Here is an 8,122-nt window from a genome sequence, read left to right as displayed (position 1 = left end):
CTTTCTCGCAACACGCATTCCCATGGGCCTTGGACCCAGAGGCCAGAGCCGCCGACCTTCCACGAATATAGATTTACTGCTTCATTTCTTCTGAAACACTTCCATTTTGCATCCCCTACAGAAAATACTTGCAGCATTGCTGCAGTAGTACCGCAATAATCGTGCACAAAATCAGCTAGAATAACATCAATATAGGACGCCACGTCACATATGAGAAGCCGAAAGCATGCTTGACCATCCATGGTTTAGCAGAAGCTACAAACTGTGAGAAACAGCAACAGAAATCAGAGCTTCAATGCACCTTACGAAATGTACAGGAAAAAAACAGAAAATGCCGTTTATTTTCAGTCTTTTCCACTTGAAAACCATAGAAATGCTCATTACTTACGGAATATATGGAACATAAACCACAGCTACTAAACAAGTCCAGCACATGGCATAAGGTTTTCCCAGTTCTAAGGACAAACGCACCGGTGTCCAAACAAAGCAGAGCTCGCCTTCTGAATAATCAAGCCATGCAGATACCTTGTTCAAATTTCAAATGCTTTCAATGGGTCCTTGGGGTCGATTTCATGGTAGAGAGGGAGATCCGACCGGAGACTCTGTTTGCTGAAACCAATACTTTCCAGCGTTTTGAGCACCTCGTCGAACAAAATCTTGTTTCCGAACGGGGTGAAATGAAGTCCGTCACTGCATGATATAAGAAGGTTATCTGCTGCTTATGGTCATGAGGATACACCATAATTCATAATGCTTTGGCAAGATACTCTGAAATCAAAATCTCGATTCCTATAATGTCAGGGCATAAAGAGTGAAGAAGAATAAAATATTTATTTACATACTCGCGAATTGATGATCAACTATAAAATCACTGGATGAAGAGCATGACTGGGAAAAGTGAGTAAATAGCCCTTTTAGAGTTTCAAGCTATTCTAAGCACATAGACTAAAGGCTATTAGAAAGCGGAAAGAGAGAATTCAAACATAATGTTTTTTTATCGATTATATAGTATCTGAGATATCTACTACAGAATCATTTTTTTGGGGGTAAATAGCCATTTTAGAGTATCAAGCTCTTCTAAGCACATAGACTAAAGGCTATTAGAAGACGGAAAGAGAGAATTCAAACATAATGTTTTTTTATCGATTATATAGTATCCGAGACATCTACTAAAGAATCTGTTTTTGGGGGGAGAACAAAAAAATTTGTGCTCAAGAAGCATAGGAAAAATCTTCAGCAGTTTCCAAAAAGGCACAAAAGAGGTATTGTGTACTTTGCTCTATTTATAAATGCAGGTTTTAATCTATCATCGCAAAGAAAACAGAGCAATGGTTTAGAATATCAAGTGAAATTTATGTGCTCAGTAATCATTGTTGAGAGGTGACACGTAATGCAAATCATCAACTGAATCTTATCTTGGGTTGTCATTTTCCCTCATAAGAATGTGAAGCATAACCAAGAACAACATCACACTAGAAAGTTCAGAAGTGTTAAATCTCGAGCCTTTTCTTTGGGTAGTCTCCAACAGTGTTTCCGAAGCCAGAACCAGACATAAAATTAACTGGACACAGACCAGATTTTGAGCAATCCGTGTAAATCGTGAGTAAAAGTCTGCCTGAGAATTGCCAGCTGTTGATTTCTCTTACATCAGCCACTTACAATTATTAAGCTTTTTTTATGTTAACCCAGGCGATATACTGCCATGCATCCAAATTTAGACAAATCTAAGACATCCTTTTATGGACAGAGGGAGTATAAGAGTTCTAAAAGTTATACCAAATTTGCATGATCGAATTTTGCTCACACCGGGAAAATAAAATTCATACCATAACGCAGATGTCTGCCAATCAGGAAATTGCTGCATGTGTGTCCAGATGTCTACAAATGGCTGATCCAACTCTTTAGCAACAGCTATGCATGCCTGTGCATAAATGCCCGCAGCTTCATTTGTTCTTTCAGGCTGTCTTGAAGGATCATTATCCCCATATACGTGTCTGCATGGAAAGATATGGAATAAGTGTGGCTTCCTCGCCAATCTGCTTTGCTAAAAGGCATAATTACTAATATTTGCTTCAAAGGAATCTTCAGCCAGATCACAGGCCACCAAGTTGCAAGTAGACAATTGGATACACATAGAGCCCAATAGTACACTCCCAGAGGTGTTGAAATGTCCATCATTTTGAGTCAAAACTAAGTCAACGTAAAAGGAACTTCATACTAAACACAACCTCGATACATTCTGTAAGTTCAGCCCCATTTCTTAACATTCCGATTGAGATTAACAGGTTTTACTTGACGCAATTCACTGTATAAAATAAAAACAATTTTCAATTGTTTCCCCTGTTTTCTTGATTTCTTCATCACAATAATCAGGGATAGAATGAACTAGGCAAAAATGCGCGCTTCACCGCGCCGCCTGCATTTCGTTCTAACACAGCATGGCCGGACGTGGTAGTATTGTAGGATGCAAATTGTAATAAAATTTCGGCTAACAATGTTATCCATGAAAATCAGTTGGTAAAGCAATAAAATAGCAGGAGTATTCTCTTGGTGCTTTGCTCCTCAAGTACTTTCAGAAGTTATAGCTTCACTCAACCAACACTGCAATTATTTTTGATAGAACGAATCGAGCGCCCTTGGCTTCAAGAAAATAATCATCTAAGTTCAGCAAGGCAAACTCCGTAAAGAAGATGATCCCAGACTTCTTGGAATGTAGAATGTATTTCACCTCTCTTTTTGTCAACATCTATTTCATCTCTTCGAACCATAATTTGCATCATGAAGGACCAAAAACTAAGCCAGGCCTCTGTTTTCGATAAAAACCAAAAGAGTTAGGCCAAAAAGTATGTTGGATCCAGGACCACACTGAGGTCATCATAGTTCTCCATTGTGAATGTGTTGATTTCATGGTCTTTCTCCTTTGAAGCTTCACGTAGAGTTTCACAAGGGCAGTAATAGTCAAGCTTCATTGAAATAAAAGAAAAAGAGAGTGATCTACCTCTATTCCCAAGGAAAAAAGAAAGCAAAAATAAGAGTAAAAGTTAGCATCACAATGTGCATGATTTTTTTCCTTAGTCGGGCTTGCTACCTGATAGAGATCATAGAAAATATTGATCACCTAAGCCACAAACTGACAATTAAGGATTCATACTGTGTACTGCTAGTATTTAATTTAATTAATTCTCAGTACTTATGAAAACTCATAATACCAACTATTAAAATATTGTGGATACAGGATAAAAGTGAATTAGTCTTGTTTATGAACTTACAATAGCAAAGTTGTCTTCAATGACGAACCCTTTTGATTTGATTAAAGGTTAATCTCAAGACAACTGCAAATCAGATGTATATATAGCTGAAATATCAGATGACTTTGGTACTCGGTTAAGGGGAATAATGTTATCATAATGTGCATCCAAATATTTGTATTATTGTACATGTATTTACAAATGGCAATCAAAAGTGCCAAAAACATTGAATTATTCCCCAGTTTACATATATTGCAGTGAACAGAAGTTACTTCCGCCTACAAATTTGACAAAAGCTTATGTCAAGATTTCAACTATTCAGTTAAGATGGCTACCATCAATCAGTGCGGTCAGTTGCGAACTCTGAATAGTCCAGAGGATAGAGTGCAACTTTCATTGCTTGGAAGAAGTGTGCATGTGTTAGAGGCAACATACAATGAACTAAATCATATGCAAGAAAATAAGGAAGACCTCTTATGATAGATACAAAATACGACGATACCAAGAAAGCATCCAAACATTCAGATCTAGTAAGCCAGCAAGGCTTAATTGCCAAACGCTACACCCTGTATTGATATCACGTGACACCTCCAATCAATCATTAACCTGTAATTCAGGAAGGGTAACACTGAAGAAAACCTTGTCTGAGACAGCAATGGTAGTTGTCTAAATTCATCATCTGGAATCTCATCCATCCTATCATTAAGAAACGATAGAAAGAGGAATTTAAATGGTCAAGAACAAAGGGATTGATTTTATGTCTACTTAGTTAACAAACAAATCATGTCAAACAACAGTATAAAATCACTGATCACTATATGCACTCTTAGCCCAATAATTTGTAACACATGGTGAAGATGTGATGCTTCGTTGTAAGAAAGTGAATCGTTGATATGTTAATTACTGACATCCTCTCATGAGATCTCATAAAAATAATGGAAGTGAGAAATTGTAATACGCGAGTAAACATCTCAGTGGGCATTAAGATCACATATATGATATAATACATGGGAATAAACTTCGAAGCAAATTTATTCCTTACTACAATAGGCTATAACTGATCTGGAGATGATGAGTTCAAGGAAAAAAGGACTCTAGACACCAAATATAACTGATATCACTAAATCTGCCATACAGTAAGAAACCTAACACACCAGAACTCCGATAAGCCTTTCACAAAACATGGAAAAAGTGAGCATCTTTTTGACATTTATAACTTACAGCCCACATGAACATGGTCTCAATAGATGGACGGTTTATCTCCATCTTCTTTGAATCGGTTTCAATTAAGCATTCACTACCGGACCTATAACCATGTTTCTACATCTACAATCATTTAGTACTACAAAGTTATTTTTCGAAAATTAACTGGTCTAATACATCAGAGGAAAATATGTAACCATCATATGAATTGTTGCCTTTTACGCAGACACATGATAGCACTGGAAACAATTATTTCCGCAAATTGTTCTTCTTTGGTCATATAAAAGAGAAGAAACGGAGGAAACAATACCAAACAGCTAAGCATGAGCTATTAACTACTAAATGCCTGCAATTGCTTTACATGCAACTAAGCTAATCTATATTCATAGGGAATAAATAATTAAATATAACCATTATATAACCTTTTTAAGTACATGGCTAGATGCATGTTTCAGAAGACTATTTTCGGAAGCCGACATTGAAAAAACATGTCCACAAATCAGTTTGAAGCAGGGAGAAAAAGATAAACCTCTATATACAGAAGGAAATACCTTTCAATGTTCAGGCAGGAAAGGTACCCAAGATAACAAAAAAAAAATAGTATAACCTTGCAAGCGCTAGTAAATCAGAAAACATAAAGTTCATTTGAACCGATGGCCTAAGCAATCTTGTGACAGAAAGGATACTTCATAGGTAATGAAAACACATAATTCAGCGTGTGAATGATCTGTGATGTTCCGCTAGCAACAAATAAGGAACTTAGTTAGATTCAAAGGGATGTGGAATGGAGTTGTAACTCATAATACAATTGTTATGGTGATAGTACTATTTTAATTTTCTTCACATCTGAATGTTTACAGTTTAGTTAGCACCATTGCATTCTATGGTTCAGTGGGATTTGTACGAAAAAATATGATCGCTCCAATTTCACAGCACGTCCTACTATCAAAGGAAAACTATATTTATCTAACCAACCATTTTAACTAAAATACACTGTACGGTCATATTATCATAAGAGTAAATAGTAGGACACTGTTTCTAAGAAGATGGTGCCAGTTTTAAACATCTAATCTTTTTAGGATTCACTGTAAAGAACATGAGAAATAGGCAAGTGGATAGGTAAACACTAAACATTCAGGACATAATTGATATTATGTGTGACAGAGGCTGAGTTTTGAGTGTGCGAGCTGAAAGACAAATCTACGGTGTAGAATCAGTACATCTTGCAAACCTTGTGAGATTTCATATTACTTGCACGTCTTCGCCTGATCCATTCCTGTTGCAAGCAAAATCCAAATTAACACTCGAAGACAAAGCGGCCAGAACAGCAACATGCGTAGAGGAAAAGATTAACAGATTCAAGCAGACGGTTCACGAAAAGACCGCATGTGTGGTGTCATTTCTTGATGCAAGCAAAGCAGACAATGAACCAGTCTGCATAGAAATAGAAGCAAAACTTTGCCAGTAGCAATCAGTTTCACAGTAATGCATACACATCATTACCAATATTCCATTTTAATTTAGAAGTCCCTCCACGAACATCCATAACCATCCTACCATGCTTATATGTACATACATGCATCAATAAACACGTGCTGCCATTCATCACATGAAGAACCGAGCAGCAAGATATTGAAAAAGAAACTGCAGAGAGGGTCTCACCTTGGTGTAGTTCAGGAGGAAGCGGCTGCAGATTTGGAGGTGAACATCGGGCAGAAGCAGGCAGTTGATTTACACCTACGGGACATGGCCATCCGTGAAGTCACCGGTTGGCCGGCGGAATGGATAGTCATACATATATATCGGCGACGCCATCTGTTGAGGCTCCTGTTCCGGCTGGATGGCATGATGAGGAGCGGCGGCTCCGGCGGCCGACGCCGAGGCCAGGCAAATTTTTGGTCCTCAAGAGGACGGCACTCTCCTCGGTTGGCCTGCAGATGCCGCACCTTCTCGTCCGTCAGGCTTCCTACGAACGAAGGACCTCGGCGCGGCCGCGCCTTATCCTCCATCATGCCGCCCGCAAAGGACCTCGGCGCGGCCGCGCCTTCTCCTCCATCAGGCCACCCACGAAGGACCTCGCCGCGGCCGCGCCTCTCCTCCATCAGGCCACCCACGAAGGACCTCGCCGTGACCGCGCCTTCTCCTCCGTCAGGCCGCCCACGAAGGACCTCGACGCGGCCTTCTCCTCCTCCAACGCCATCGCCGACTCGATGTAGTTCGCCGGGCGCCCACCGCTTGTCTCCCTTGGGCTGCCCCATGCGGACGCGGCCTATTGAGGGGGAGGAGGCGCGGGGACGGATCGACGCCTCGAACCCCGCCGCCGATTCACCACCAGCACCCCAGGTCGAACCCCGCAACGCCGCCGCTTCGTTTGAGCTACTTCATCCGGATCCGGATCCGCTGAAACTTAGTAAACGCGGGGCTGACCCACACGGGGACCCACGCACCGTCCAATCGCTGGGAGCCCAGGGAATGCAACAGCCTTAACCTGTTTAGTTAAATGTTGATGATGTTGAATACATTGTTCTAAAGATACATGTCAGTAATACAGCACTGACCTGCATCAAGAATGGCATTGAGCAAAAGGAAACCATTAAGTTGATCAGCATACAGATATCTAGTTGACCCTATTCTGTTGACCTGAGACCTTACCACTCACCATTAATAAAGCTATAAGTAAATTACATATCTGCAGGGTGAGAGGGCTATTGTTACCGGATCCTCGCGGGCTCCTAGATCGGTGGAGGGGTGATGAGGATGATAGCAGCAGAGGGCCACTTATTCTGCAAAACCAAACCACATAGATATCTCAAGTTCTCAACCACGTACGAGTAATTGAAGAAGCAAGCAAATTATCAGCATTCTCTGCTCCAGGACGACAGTATAGCAGCAACCTTGAAGTGGGCGCAGATCGCGCGGAGGTTGTCGTGGTACTCCGCTAGCGGCACGTGCAGGTGCGGCTCCGCCCGGTCCGGCAGGCTAGCGTCGTTGGAGCCGAAGAGCACCGTGACGGCCGCGGGGTCCGCGCCCCCGGCGGCCGCCCCCTCCATGGCTCTATCCAGCACCTTCAGCGCCCACCGCGTGTTGTACCCGCTGAGCCCGCGCAGCACCACGTCCGCCTAACCAGCACAAAATCCGATGTCACTTCCGTACGCAGCAGCTAGCGGCGGCGCAAACGGAGAGTACCTGGCGGGCGAAGTGGTCGGCGAGGGCGGCGCCCCAGCCACCAGAGGCAAACGACTGCTCGGTGAGGGAGGCACCGAAGAGCACCAGCCGCGGCCGCATCTTCTCTCCTCGACTCCTCTTCCCTCCGATACGGATCAAGGATCGGCCGCTCGACTGGGTTGGTTACTCCCCCGGAGATGAGATCACGGCAACTTCACGAGCACCTCACTTCTGCAGTGGAATCGTCGGTCCTTTGAGTATGCTCCGGCCCGTCGACGTTTATGATCTCTCCTGACTCCTGGTCTGATCGGTGGTTGACTCGATGACTGGGATGTACCTGCTGCATTTTTTTTCGAATGCACCCATCTGGGAGTAGTACAAATAACTCAAAAAATAAAAAAAAAATTATAAATTGGTACTCGAACCACCTAGCGACGACTACAAACACTAGCACGAGCCGAAGGCGCGCCGCTGTCCTCGCCCCTTCATCGCTGGAGTCGGGCAAA

General features: G+C 42.2%; 1 pseudogene; it reads right to left on the bottom strand.

Moving 5' to 3' along the window:
- Window positions 1-268: 268 nt before the first annotated feature.
- On the bottom strand, window positions 269-7,851 carry LOC124659035 (annotated as a pseudogene).
- Window positions 7,852-8,122: the final 271 nt, after the last annotated feature.

Source organism: Lolium rigidum, chromosome 6, assembly GCF_022539505.1.
Source record: "Lolium rigidum isolate FL_2022 chromosome 6, APGP_CSIRO_Lrig_0.1, whole genome shotgun sequence".
Classification (NCBI taxonomy): domain Eukaryota; kingdom Viridiplantae; phylum Streptophyta; class Magnoliopsida; order Poales; family Poaceae; genus Lolium; species Lolium rigidum.
The sequence above is the reverse complement of the archived record's forward strand: the minus strand, read 5'-3'. Positions and strand labels throughout refer to the sequence as shown.